The sequence below is a fragment of the Oncorhynchus tshawytscha genome, linkage group LG27, assembly GCF_018296145.1.
Source record: "Oncorhynchus tshawytscha isolate Ot180627B linkage group LG27, Otsh_v2.0, whole genome shotgun sequence".
Classification (NCBI taxonomy): domain Eukaryota; kingdom Metazoa; phylum Chordata; class Actinopteri; order Salmoniformes; family Salmonidae; genus Oncorhynchus; species Oncorhynchus tshawytscha.
The window spans coordinates 17,845,135-17,860,552 of record NC_056455.1 but is presented as its reverse complement, the minus strand read 5'-3'; the positions used below and the strand labels follow the sequence as shown (position 1 = coordinate 17,860,552).

The 15,418-nt window shown below is 40.5% G+C and overlaps 1 pseudogene; it reads left to right on the top strand.

Annotated features, from left to right (window-relative positions):
- Nucleotides 1-395: 395 nt before the first annotated feature.
- On the top strand, nt 396-14,682 carry LOC112234109 (annotated as a pseudogene).
- Nucleotides 14,683-15,418: the final 736 nt, after the last annotated feature.

Here is a 15,418-nt window from a genome sequence, read left to right as displayed (position 1 = left end):
CTGGTTCATGCAGCTCAAACAATGCATGCCCATGGAAAGGAAGGAGGATTCTCACCAAGGACAATGGCCCAGTATAAAAGAGGCTTCTGCAGCAGGCTATTCTCACCCCCTTAGCATCAGCAACAAGGTAAGTCTCTCCCTGCTTGACAAGAACAGCTGAATTCTTATAACTTCATGTTAAAAAGCAGATTTCCATGTTATGTGGTTGCATTCTCAGACAGGCTTCTGGACCGTTCAAGTGCACAGCTTTTTTGGTGTCAAGGGATTCAGTGATTGCAGTAAGCTGCAAGAAGTAGGTAGGTAGATTGACAAATGCCAATTTAATCTTTGACTTTCAAGGGGGAAAAAGCCTGAGGTTAAATGTGTTATGTTATACTGTATTCGTAGAGGCCAAAATGAGCAGGGATGGAGAAATGTCCATCTTCGGGCCAGCTTCCCAGTACCTGAGGAAGTCAGAGAAGGAGAGGATTGAGGCTCAGTCTTCGCCCTTTGATGCCAAAACAGCCTGTTTACGTCAGTGATGACAAAGAGCTCTATGTGAAGGGGCTCGTCCAGAACAAAGACGGAGACAAAGTCACCGTCCAGACCCTAGATGACAGAGTTTGTCCACGGTGGAACCACTGTAGCAGTCAGTGGCAACATGGGCTCATTTCCATTCAATGTGCCAGATTGGAGGCTTGCCTTCAGCAGCTTTCAGAACCCTGCTGTATTTTGTTTCTATTTTCCAGACTGTAACAGTCAAGGAGGACCAAGTCTCTCCAATGAACCCTCCCGGGTTCGATAAAATGGAGGACATGGTTAGGATGACCCACCTCAATGAGCTCTCTGTGCTGTATAACCTCAAAGAGCGTTAAGCAGCATGGATGATCTATGCAGGTCTTTTACACTGATACATTTTAAAAAAAAAATTATAATCTCATTCTTAAATGTATCTAACAAGGGCAAATATGTTTATGTATTGACAGACCTACTCTGGTCTGTTCTGTGTGACTGTGAACCCCTATAAGTGGCTCCCGGTCTGTAACCCAGAGGTGGTGAGTGCCTACAGAGGGAAGAAGAGGATAGAGGTCCCACCTCACATTTTCGCCCTCTCTGATAATGCCTATCAGCTCATACTAACAGGTATGTCACCCACTGCTTTAAATGTCTATTCATTACATATTGTGATTTTGAACATCCAACTCATTGTGCTTATTTTTCTTTAGATCGGGAACATCAGTCTATCCTAATCACGTGAGTATCATGTGTTTTTCTTTAGATCGGGAACATCAGTCTATCCTAATCACGTGAGTATCATGTGTTTTTCTTTAGATCGGGAACATCACTCTATCCTAATCACGTGAGTATCATGTGTTTTTCTTTAGATCGGGAACATCAGTCTATCCTAATCACGTGAGTATCATGTGTTTTTCTTTAGATCGGGAACATCAGTCTATCCTAATCACGTGAGTATCATGTGTTTTTCTTTAGATCGGGAACATCAGTCTATCCTAATCACGTGAGTATCATGTGTTTTTCTTTAGATCGGGAACATCAGTCTATCCTAATCACGTGAGTATCATGTGTTTTTCTTTAGATCGGGAACATCAGTCTATCCTAATCACGTGAGTATCATGTGTTTTTCTTTAGATCGGGAACATCAGTCTATCCTAATCACGTGAGTATCATGTGTTTTTCTTTAGATCGGGAACATCAGTCTATCCTAATCACGTGAGTATCATGTGTTTTTCTTTAGATCGGGAACATCAGTCTATCCTAATCACGTGAGTATCATGTGTTTTTCTTTAGATCGGGAACATCAGTCTATCCTAATCACGTGAGTATCATGTGTTTTTCTTTAGATCGGGAACATCAGTCTATCCTAATCACGTGAGTATCATGTGTTTTTCTTTAGATCGGGAACATCAGTCTATCCTAATCACGTGAGTATCATGTGTTTTTCTTTAGATCGGGAACATCAGTCTATCCTAATCACGTGAGTTTCATGTGTTTTTCTTTAGATCAGGAACATCAGTCTATCCTAATCACGTGACTATCATGTGTTTTTCTTTAGATCGGGAACATCAGTCTATCCTAATCACGTGAGTATCATGTGTTTTTCTTTAGATCGGGAACATCAGTCTATCCTAATCACGTGAGTATCATGTGTTTTTCTTTAGATCGGGAACATCAGTCTATCCTAATCACGTGAGTATCATGTGTTTTTCTTTAGATCGGGAACATCAGTCGATCCTAATCACGTGAGTATCATGTGTTTTTCTTTAGATTGGGAACATCAGTCTATCCTAATCACGTGAGTATCATGTGTTTTTCTTTAGATTGGGAACATCAGTCTATCCTAATCACGTGAGTATCATGTGTTTTTCTTTAGATCGGGAACATCAGTCTATCCTAATCACGTGAGTATCATGTGTTTTTCTTTAGATTGGGAACATCAGTCTATCCTAATCACGTGAGTATCATGTGTTTTTCTTTTTTTAATTGATGCAGATATAGTAGTTGCCAATTAAGTATATTTTAATTACACAAAAATCAGATATTTTTCTTCAACAGTGGAGAATCCGGTGCAGGCAAGACTGTAAACACCAAACGTGTCATCCAGTACTTTGCGACAATCGCAGAGTCTGCGGACCAGAAAAAAGAACCAGTCAGCAAGATGAAGGTAAGTTTATACCTTTTGTAGTGCAGTGGCTTTGACAGGTGCTGTACAGAAATGGGCTTTGACAGGTGCTGTACAGAAATGGGCTTTGACAGGTGCTGTACAGAAATGGGCTTTGACAGGTGCTGTACAGAAATGGGCTTTGACAGGTGCTGTACAGAAATGGAATTTGACAGGTGCTGTACAGAAATGGGATTTGTCTGGTGATGTACAGAAATGGGCTTTGTCTGGTGATGTACAGAAATGGGCTTTGACTGGTGATGTACAGGAATGGGCTTTGACTGGTGATGTACAGGAATGGGCTTTGACTGGTGATGTACAGGAATGGGCTTTGACTGGTGATGTACAGGAATGGGCTTTGACTGGTGCTGTACAGAAATGGATGTCAGATACATTTCCTTTCTTGTGGCAGGGAACCCTGGAGGATCATCCAGGCCAACCCTCTCCTGGAGGCTTTTGGGAATGCCAAGACGGTGAGGAATGACAACTCCTCTCGCTTTGTGAGTCAAACCAGAATCCAACGGATTTGTTTTTTTACGCAGAAGCGTAGCAATAAGAGCTGAACAACGTTAAACTTACAGTAAGACATTTTTTTTCTTCTCAAAAAGGGCAAATTCATTAGAATACACTTTAGTACAACGTACTGAATTGGTAAACTGGCCTCAGCAGATATTGAAGTTTGTAAGTACAACATTTGTTTTGTTGCTAAAAATGCATTTCCTGACTTTATCCATATACTGTATGAGTGATGTTGAATGAATTCTGCTTTGTTACTGAAAGAGCTGCTGGAAAAACCTCAAGGGACATTTCAATTGGGTGCTGAGAGGAGCTACCATATATTCTACCAGCTAACTTGTAACAAGAAGCAAGAGCATATTGGTATGTAGAATCTTGACATACTGCAGTATCTCTCTTACTAAGCCTCTCTCACACAAACACACACACACACACAAACTAGCAAATAATATGGGACCCCCATCATACGGGACCCCCATCATACGTTAAAATGTCTTGTCATCAGGTGAATCATAACTCCAAACACATTTTCGCTAAGAGCATCTTTTATATACAGTATATATATTTCCACACTACAAGGTTTGAATAATACTGTGAAATTGTGAAACTTATGATAATGTTCTTTTAGTGTAAAAATGTCAGCCTGTTTTGGTGGTATGGAGTTTTGGCCTTCTATGGCGACATCACTCCATGGTGACATCATTTATTCATTAATAAACCAATAAGAAAGAGAGTTCCAAACCTCTCTGCCAATAACAGCAAATGTTCCATTTTCCCCTCCCCAATCAGACCTCTCCCAGACAGTCCTAGCAAAATTCTTGCTTGAGAAATTGCTCTTTGCTAAGAAGCTACTTTTGTTTCTTTTTGACCATTTTAATTGAAAACAAATAACGGTAAGGCACTTAATTACACAGAAATGATTTGATATTGAGATAAAATGCACTGGTACAGTATCCTGTTTGTGGGTGCTTTTCAAAGTCTACGTATGTCAGATACTCCAGTTAGTGTAACTGGCTCCGGTGAGTGTAATTTGCTCAATATTAGGAGTTGAGAAATAAAGTTAGAATGAAGATATTGTCCTCTTTTCTACTGTAGGTACTGTATGTCATTCTAAACTTGTCTATTCTGTTGCTGCTAGCGATATTCATAAAAACATTGAGAAAAATGGACTTTAAAAAATAAATAAATTGGGGGCCCCAGTCTAATTGAATTTCCCCCTTTCAGATATGTGTCACGCCCTGGTCAAAGTATTTTGTGTTTATCTTTATGTATTTGGTCAGGCCAGGGTGTGGCATGGGGGTTTTTGTAATTGTGGTGTGTTTGTCTTGGGGTTTTGGTGGTGGTATTGGGATTGTAGCTTAGTGGGTTATCTAGCAAAGTCTATGGCTGTCTGGAGTGGTTCTCAATCAGAGGCAGATGCTTATCGTTGTCTCTGATTGGGAACCATATTTAGGCAGCCATATTCTTTGAGTTTGTCGTGGGTGATTGTCCTTAGTGTCCTATGTGTACTCTCGGTTAGTTTGCACTAGATAGGCTGTTTCGATTACTGTTTTGTGTAGTGTTCGTGTTTCTTCGTTTGATTAAACATGAATCTAAATCGACACGCTGCAGTTTGGTCCGACTCTCCTTCATCACCACTAGAAAACCGTAACAATATGCTTCTCATCACCCCCAACTCCTATGACTTTGCCTTTATAAGTCAAGGAGAAATCACTGTGAAGAGCATAGATGATGCAGATGAATTGATAGCTACTGATGTGAGTTGAATTAAGGGGATCAAACACGCATGGTTTCTTTTCAGATAGCTTTCATTTGATGTCCCTCTTATATGGCACAGAAAGCTATTGATATCCTGAGTTTTATTGCTGATGAAAAAGTGGGCATCTACAAGCTGACTGGAGCCATAATGCATCATGGGAACATGAAGTTCAAGCAGAAGCAGTGTGAGGAACAGATCAGAACCTAATGGCACCGAGGGTGAGGGGGAACACTCTAAAAACCCTTCATCACATGATTGTGTATATCATAACTGAATCAAATACAAGTAATCAGGTAGTCATCAATCTTTGTCATAGAGAACAGGTATTAACAAAACAAAAGTTGTAATGTCATAAATTGACAGTTGTCTGCTCTGTTTGTAAAGTATTGTTGTGTTCTCTATACAGAACCTGTATAAACCTGATAAAGCAGCATACCTGATAGGCTTGAACTCTGCTGACCTGCTCAAATCTATGTTATCCCAGAGTAAAGGTTGGGAATGAGTATACCACTAAAGGACAAAGCGTTCAGCAAGTAAGGCAATAAGACATGGACAATACATGTCTTTAGACTAAGCAATGGTCAACTTAGAGGTTATGTTCTATACATTATAAGTGTATAACTCCATTGGAGCCCCTGCCAAATCAGTCTATGGAAGATGTTCTTTTGGATGGTCTTAAGGATCAACCAACAACTGGATACAAAGCAGTCCAGACACCATTTCATTGGTGTTCTGGATATTGCTGGATTTGAGATCTTTGAAGTATGGTTCCAACATATTGATATCTTTCATTACTAATGTTTTGTGAAATGAAACAAGCACACATTGATTCTCAGGCATTCATTTGCATGATACTTTCATATTCCCTCAGTACAACACACTGGAACAGCTCTGCATCAACTTCACTAATGAGAAACTGCAACAATCACCACATGTTTGTGCTGGAACAGGAGGAATACAAGAAGGAAGGAATAGACTGGGAGTTCATTGACTTTGGTATGGACTTGGCTGCCTGCATTGAGCTTAGTGAGAAGGTATTGTCAAAAACCATATACATTGATTTAATCATGTTGAATGCCCTGCATTTGACTAGTTATTCAAATCAAATCAAATCAAATCAAATTTTATTTGTCACATACACATGGTTAGCAGATGTTAATGCGAGTGTAGCGAAATGCTTGTGCTTCTAGTTCCGACAATGCAGTAATAACGAGCAAGTAATCTAACTAACAATTCTGTCATACACAGTGTAAGGGGATAAAGAATATGTACATAAGGATATATGAATGAGTGATGGTACAGAGCAGCATAGGCAAGATACAGTAGATGATATCGAGTACAGTATATACATATGAGATAAGTATGTAAACCAAGTGGCATAGTTAAAGTGGCTAGTGATACATGTATTACATAAGGATGCAGTCGATGATATAGAGTACAGTATCAACGTATGCATATGAGATGAACAATGTAGGGTAAGTAACATTATATAAGGTAGCATTGTTTAAAGTGGCTAGTGATATATTTACATCATTTCCCATCGATTCCCATGATTAAAGTGGCTGGAGTAGAGTCAGTGTCATTGACAGTGTGTTGGCAGTAGCCACTCAATGTTAGTGGTGGCTGTTTAACAGTCTGATGGCCTTGAGATAGAAGCTGTTTTTCAGTCTCTCGGTCCCAGCTTTGATGCACCTGTACTGACCTCGCCTTCTGGATGGCAGCGGGGTGAACAGGCAGTGGCTCGGGTGGTTGATGTCCTTGATGATCTTTATGGCCTTCCTGTAGCATCGGGTGGTGTAGGTGTCCTGGAGGGCAGGTAGTTTGCCCCGGTGATGCGTTGTGCAGACCTCACTACCCTCTGGAGAGCCTTACGGTTGAGGGCGGTGCAGTTGCCATACCAGGCGGTGATACAGCCCGCCAGGATGCTCTCGATTGTGCATCTGTAGAAGTTTGTGAGTGCTTTTGGTGACAAGCCGAATTTCTTCAGCCTCCTGAGGTTGAAGAGGCGCTGTTGCGCCTTCCTCACGATGCTGTCTGTGTGAGTGGACCAATTCAGTTTGTCTGTGATGTGTATGCCGAGGAACTTAAAACTTACTACCCTCTCCACTACTGTTCCATCGATGTGGATGGGGGGTGTTCCCTCTGCTGTTTCCTGAAGTCCACAATCATCTCCTTAGTTTTGTTGACGTTGAGTGTGAGGTTATTTTCCTGACACCACACTCCGAGGGCCCTCACCTCCTCCCTGTAGGCCGTCTCGTCGTTATTCTCAGTAATTAATCATCTCTTGTCCACCAGCCAATGGGCATCTTCTCCATCCTTGAAGATGATGTTCCCTAAGTCAACAGACACTTCTTTCAAGAACAAACTCTATGACCAGCATCTTGGAAAGAACCAAGCTTAACAAAAGCCAAAGATTGTCAAAGGCAAACCTTCAGCCCACTTGTCCCTGGTGCACTATGCTGGTACTGTGGACTACAGTATCACTGGCTGGCTAGAGAAGAACAAGGACCCGTTGAATGAGTGTGTTCTGCACCTGTACCAGAAGTCATCTGTCAAAATACTGTGTATGCTTTACGCAACCTTCTCTGCAACAGACGGTAACCATGCATTTTCTGTTTATATTACCTGATCAAATTAGATCAACTGACTATGAAGACCATCTTCATTCATCTCACATAGCTAAAATAACAGGCCGTGCAGTATTGATAATTATTTCAACATTTTTTCTTCAGAGCCTGCGGCAGGTGGTGCTAAGTTGCTAAGAAGAAGGGAGCATCGTTCCAAACAGTTTCCGCTCTGTTCAGAGTAAGGTGTTGATCAATGTGCAGTGCTGCATAGACAAAATAAGAAATCATTCTCTCCCCACATGAGCGATTGTATATAGTCTATATACCTACACTTCCTGATGCATTTTTACGTTACATATTTTCAGGAGAACCTTGGCAAGCGCATGACATACTTGAGAACAACCCATCCTCACTTTGTGCAGTGTTTGATTCCAAATGAGACCAAAACACCAGGTACTCAGGATAATCTGCTCAATATCAACTCCATTGAACTTTACTGCCTTGAGATACTGCTAAATGTCATTTTATGCTTTCATCATAGCAATGGAAAACCAATTGGTTATCCACCAGCTGCGCTGCAATGGTGTGTTGGAGTGTATCAGAATCTGCAGGAAGGGATTCCCAAGCAGAATCCTTTATGGGGACTTCAAGCAGAGGTAAATTGGGGGGACACATGTTAATGTAACGGAGTTAAGAATGTGCCTTAAGCTCACTCCACAGCTGGCTTGAAATGTCACCATTGGAGCTATTCAATTGTACCTTTTGTATAGCTCAAATGGTTGGTAAGTTGTCAAGGAGGGACGGCTGTGTGTTTATGAGCAGAGGATCACTGGTTCGAGCTCGGTATGGGGACAGGGACAGTGGAGGAAGCTAAACTGTTAGCAGCACACTGATGTCGGTTTCATTAGGGACTACTTGGTATACGGTTTCTAGTGTATTCAGTACTAATGCTTGGTCCCATGTTTCAGGTACAGGATCCTGAATGCCAGTGCTATCCCAGAGGGACAGTTCATGGATAACAAGAAGGCTGCGGAGAAACTGCACTTTTCAAGGTGCACTTTTCACATTGCATACAACATTCACACTGTAATAGTAATGCACAAACCCTATATTGATGGTAAACCAAACTCCTCTTTTTCAGGTGTTTTTTCTCCTGGGTGCTCTGGAGGGGATGAGAGATGAGCGCCTAGCCCATGTTGTGACATCCACTCAGGCACTGTGTCGAGGATATGTTGTCAGACTGGAGTACCAGAAGATGATGGCCAGAAGGTATGGAAACACGGGTATTTTGCAATATCAACACTGTGAACTCTGGGATATCATTTAAGTCAATTTTGAATGAAAACGAACAGAATATTCTTGACTTTACTTTGATAGGGAGTCCATTTACACCATACAATATCATTTCTGCTCATTCATGAACGTGAAACACTGGCCATGGAGGAAACTATATTTCAACCTCAAGCCTCTTCTGAAGAGTGCAGAATTGGAAAAAGAGATGGCCCAAATAAAGGTGGACTTCACTAAGTGCAACGAGGAACTGTCCACATCAGAAAGCAGGAGAAAGTAGCTTGAGGAGAAGATGGTCTCTATTGTCCAAGAGAAGAATGACCTTCTCCTTCAAGTTCAGGGTGTAAGTACTCACAAAATAGTTGAATAAATAGTGAAATACATCAACTAACATTATAACACTTTAGTAGTTGTTATTTCATCAACAAAATGTTATTATTTCTGACTAATTAGGAATCCGATCATCCGCTGGGTGCTGAAGAGAGATGTGAGGGCCTAATCAAAAGCAAGATCCAGATGGAACAAAAACGTGAGGTAACAGAAAGACTGGAGGATGAGGAGGATGGGAATGCTGAGCTGACTGCAAAGAAGAGGAAGCTGGAGGATGAGTGCTCTGAGCTCAAGATAGACATGGATGACTTAGAACTCACCTTAGCCAAAGTGGAGAAGGAGAAACATGCCATAGAGAACAAGGCAATCCACCTACTCCCATTAGGCTTTCTCAGGGTTTAAACCATTTCAACAGTTTCACAACAACACTTCATTATTATTTCAGGTCCCAAGGTGAGAATGTCGTTAAACTGACCAAAGAGAAGAAAACCCTCCAAGAGGCCCACCAACAAACACTAGATGACCTGCAATCAGAGGGGGACAAAGTCAACACTCTGAACAAAGCCAAATCCAAGCTGGAACAGCAAGTTGATGATGTGAGTTAGTTTATTAAATGAACATGGGTGTGATGATGTGTGAAATGTAAAATAAGGTACATGTACAGAACTCTGTATTTTATTTGTATGAATGTAGCTTGAAGGTTCCCTGGAACAAGAGCAGAAGGTTCATATGGACCAAGAGAAAGCTGGAGGGTGACCTGAAGCTATCTCTGGAGACCTTAATGGACCTGGAGAATGAGAAGCAGCAGCTGAATGAGAAGCTCAAGATGTATGATTACTTTTTCCCCCAAACACATGCACAAAACAGGATTAAACCTTTAACATAAAACTACACCAATATTGTATGAACCTCACAGTAGTTTGACATTGTCTAATGGTGCATTGAACAGGAAATACTTTGAGGTGTCACAGCTGCTGGGTAAGGTTGAGGAGGAACAGTCTATTTCTGCACAACTTCAGAAGAAAATCAAAGAGCTTCAGGTGAAGAAATTCTTACTGTATTTGTCTAATGGGTTAATTAACTTGAGGATCTGTTATCTGTTATGGATAAATGCACTATGGGTGTGTTAGGCAAACTGAACATAGTTTGTTAACCTGTAGGGTCGTGTTGAGGAACTTGAGGAGGAAACTGAGGCTGATCGTGCTGTTCGGGCCAAGCTAGAGAAGCAGAGGGCTGACCTCTCCAGGGAACTTGAGGAGATCAGTGAGAACCTTGAGGAGGCTGGTGGAGCCACTGCTACTCAGGTTGAGATGAACAAGAAGCGTGAGGCTGAGTTTCTGAAGCTGCGTCGAGACCTGGAGGCGTCGTCTCTACAGCATGACGCTACCTCTTCTACTCTGCGTAAAAAAACATGCCGACAGTGTGGGAGAGCAGATTGACAACCTCCAGAGAATTAGGCAGAATCTGGAAAAAGAGAAAAGTGAGCTAAAACTGGAGGTGGATGACCTGTCAAGCAACATGGAGGCTTGAAAAAAAAGCAAAGGTAACTTAACAAATATTTGTTCATGTTTGTTTTTGGTTTTGAAATATATATTGAAATAGCTACAGTTTTTTAATTTGTGAAATCTACAATTTTGCAGATCAATTTGGAAAAACTGTGCCGTTCTCTTGAAGATCATCTGGGTGAAGTGAATACTAAAGAGGAAGAGCATCAAAGATTAATCAATGATCTTTCAAGCCAGAAGGCTCGACTCCAGACAGAAAATGGTGAAAACTTAACGTCCAAATAGTCAAAGCCAATGTTCACATCTACATATTTCTGAACTTCTATTTTGATAGTTTTCAGGGAGCTATCCCTATGTCTTCAGGAAGCAGAGGAAGCTGTTGAGGCAACCAACTCCAAGCGCTCCTCATTGGAGAAGACCAAGCAGAGGCTGCAAGGGGAGGTGGAGTATCTGATGGATATTGAAAGCCAACTCTGCTGCTGTCTCTTTGGACAAGAAGCAAATAAATGTTGATAAGGTGCTAGATAGCATACCTACTATTTTAGAAATAAATGTTTATGATGCTTTAACATGTGTTTATATTTATGACAAATATAGCCTGTCTATAATAAGTAATATTTTGTCATTTGCAGATCTTGGCAGAGTGGAAGCAGAAATTTGAGGAGTGTCAGGCAGAGCTGGAGGCATCGTTGAAAGAGGTTCGCTCTATGGGCACTGAGAACTTCAAAAGGAAGAATGGCTATGAAGAATCTCTTGAACATCTCGAAACACTCAAACGCGAAAACAAAAACCTGCAACATATGTCAAGGTTCTTTATTAAGTAAATGCTCTCATGCCACACACAATCTTTAAGTATAGAAACAATTATGCTTACTGAATATTTCTTTTCTTTTCTAGAGGAAATTATGGATCTTACTGAACAGCTAGGGGAAACAGGAAAAACCATGAATGAAAAGTCAAAGAAACACAGGAGAAGATTGAGAAGACAACAGGAGAAGACAGAGGTGCAGACTGCCCTGGAGGAGGCAGAGGTAATAGTAAAATGTGTATAGATGGGTACCTTATATTTATCCTGATTCCCAACTACAATACCTTCCTGTCTATTGTGACTGTATGTTAACTCCCATTCAGGCATCTCTGGAGCATAAGGAATCTAAGCTCCTCCGTGTACAGCTGGAGTTGAACCAGGTGAAGTCTGAAGTGGACAGAAAGATTTCTGAAAAGGAGGAGATTGACCAGCGGAAGAGAAACAGACAGTTATTGATTCCATGCAAACCAATCTGGACTCTGAGGTCAGGAGCAGGAATGATACCCTGCGAGTTAAGAAGAAGATGGAGGGAGACCTCAATGAGATGGAGATTCAGCTGAGCCATGCTAATAGACAGGCCAGTGAGTCACAGAAACAGCTGAGATATATACAAGTTCAGCTCAAAGTTAGCTAATGGAAACATACTGTACATGGAATATACTGTATGTATTGCAGTTATAGAAGAGACTTCACCATTTCCTCCTACTTTGATCAATTCCTTCCCCCATAGTAAGCACAACTCCACCTTGATGATGCTATTAGAGGACAGGAGGATATGAAGGAGCAGGTTGCCATGTCTGAGCGCAGGAGCAACCTGTCGCAGGATGAAATTGAGGAAATGAGGGGTACTCTGGAGTATACTGAGAGAAGCCGTAAAACAGCTGAGCAAGAACTAGTGGGTGCTAGTGAGAGAGTGCAGCTATTGCACTCACAGGTACAGTACTCCACTTTCTTAATCACCTAAGGCCTAAAGTAAAAACTCATTTAATCTAAAAATAGAAAATGTCCCCATTATAATTTGCTGAATTACATTACAAGCCTGATCAACAGTTTCAAGAAACTTGAGACTGATCTCACCTCAATTCAGGGTTAGATGGAAGACAGTATTCAGGAGGCCAGAAATGCCGAGAAGGCCAAAAAGGCTATCACTGATGTAAGTTTATATTCCGCCTTATTTACTGTCAGTGTCCCTTTTATGGTTATCAATGTGCTAAACTGTTTTTATGGTTATCAATGTGCTAAACTGTTTTTATGGTTATCAATGGGCTAAACTGTTTTTATGGTTATCAATGGGCTAAACTGTTTTATGGTTATCAATGGGCTAAACTGTTTTTATGGTTATCAATGGGCTAAACTGTTTTTATGGTTATCAATGGGCTAAACTGTTTTTATGGTTATCAATGGGCTAAACTGTTTTTATGGGTATCAATGGGCTAAACTGTTTTTATGGGTATCAATGGGCTAAACTGTTTTTATGGTTATCAATGGGCTAAACTGTTTTCATGGTTATCAATGGGCTAAACTGTTTTATGGTTATCAATGGGCTAACCTGTTTCATGGTTATCAATGGGCTAAACTGTTTTATGGTTATCAATGGGCTACACTGTTTTATGGTTATCAATGGGCTAAACTGTTTTTATGGTTATCAATGTGCTAAACTGTTTTATGGTTATCAATGTGCTAAACTGTTTTTATGGTTATCAATGGGCTACACTGTTTTATGGTTATCAATGTGCTAAACTGTTTTTATGGTTATCAATGTGCTAAACTGTTTTTATGGTTATCAATGTGCTAAACTGTTTTTATGGTTATCAATCGGGCTAAACTGTTTTTATAGTTATCAATGGGCTAAACTGTTTTTATGGTTATCAATGTGCTAAACTGTTTTCATGGTTATCAATGTGCTAAACTGTTTTCATGGTTATCAATGGGCTAAACTGTTCATGGCTATCAATGGGCTAAACTGTTTTTATGGTTATCAATGGGCTAAACTGTTTTCATGGTTATCAATGGGCTAAACTGTTTTCATGGTTATCAATGGGCTAAACTGTTTTATGGTTATCAATGTGCTAAACTGTTTTTATTGCATGTTCAGGCTGTCATGATGGCAGAGGAGCTGAAGAAGGAGCAGGACACAAGTGGTCACCTGGAGAGGATGAAGAAGAATCTGGGGATCACCTTCAAGGACCTGCAGCAGCGTCTGGATGAGGCAGAGAATATTGCCATGAACGGTGGAAAGAAGCAACTCCAGAAACTGGAGACAAGGGTAGTGTTTTATAGTTAATATTATAATACAACCTTGACTACAATTGGAGATGCAGATGACAATGTTATGCTGTTATAGTGTGGTGGTAATAGTTGTTGGTTTCAATCAGGTGAGAGAGCTGGAGAATGAGCTAGAGTCAGAGCAGAAACACATCTCAGATGCTGTCAATGGCATACGCAAGTATGAGCGCAGAATCAAGGAGCTCACCTATCAGCTAAATGTCAGCTGGATGGATACAGTGCATGCAAAACTTCACCATTGATTTCCTCATCACCACAGTTCTTTGGTGCATTCTAAGAACTATTTTTTTTAAACAATCTGAGGAAGATAAAAATAACATCATTAGACTTCAAGAACTGGTGGACAAGTTACATCTGAAGGTTAAAGCCTATAAGAGACAGGTGGAGGAGGCTGTGAGTACAACTCAATCCAGACCAGTTTACACATGGTTTGGAACCTCCCTTAAAAATGTTGATACTTGATCCAATTAAATTTTATAGGAGGAGCAAGCCAATTCCCACCTGACCAAGTTCAGGAAAGTGCAGCATGAGTTGGAGGAGGCTGAAGAGCGTGCTGACATTGCTGAGACCCAGGTCAACAGATGCGGGTCAAGAGTCATGACATGGGCAAGGTGAGTTGATGGGATAGCAAACTTACTGCATTGTATTTTGTTCATACAATAAATCTGACTAACCAATCCTGATATACTGAAGTGGCATACAATATATTCCTTACTATTTCCTTATTTTACAGGGAAAAGTCAGTGAAGAGTAGCAGATGGCTGGCATTCTGAAGAAAACGTGGGCAATGCCTGCAACATTAATAAGCGACATCCTCTAAACCAACTTCCAAATAACTTGTTTGTTTTGTCTAATAGATATTGATGAGAACTGTAAGAAAATGGTCGAGGTGAAATGTAGAAGTTGTAGATGTATTATTTTTGGTTTGCAGTAGTGGATGTATGTTGCCCTATAATAATAAACTTTCAACATGATTTGTGTGTATTGATTCATTGTCTGGATACACAAAAGTTAGCTAATGCTATTTGACAAAATCAGTAGTAAAAAAATATACAAAATAATAGCCTAGTATTTATTACTGCTTTATCCCATTTTGAATGGCACAAAATCCACTCAACATTAGGGCCTACCTACACAGAACAGGTTCACAGTTGACAAACCTAGGTCTTGCATTCCATTTGCAGACAGGGTGGATTACTGGGCATTCAGCTCAAAAAAACATGTAAAACTGTCTCTATAGAAACGTTTTTTCTTTCACATTCTGCCCTCAACTTCCACCCGTAGCATTGCAGTATCCTAATGGAATTCCTATTGCTGAAAAATAAACTAAAAATAATCCCTTAAATCCAACACTGATACAATTATTAATGATTTGGTGGACTCATAACCTGGCCTAGCATGATTACATAATGACTACCCATTGGGCACAAACTGGTTGTATAGTGACACAATGTATGTTGAATTTGAAAACAACGTATTGTTTTGAGGGTGATATTTCAACCACATAGACCATGTCATCATGGTAAAAATTTCTACATAGACAAAAATATGTTGAATTTGTAAAAACAATGTCAGATATCTATGTAATATCTACGTTACATAGGCTGGGCAGCACCTCCTACTGGACTGTTCACTCTGCTACCGCACGGCAGCGGTACCGGAGCTAAGTCTAGGTCCAAGAGGCTTCTAAACAGCTTC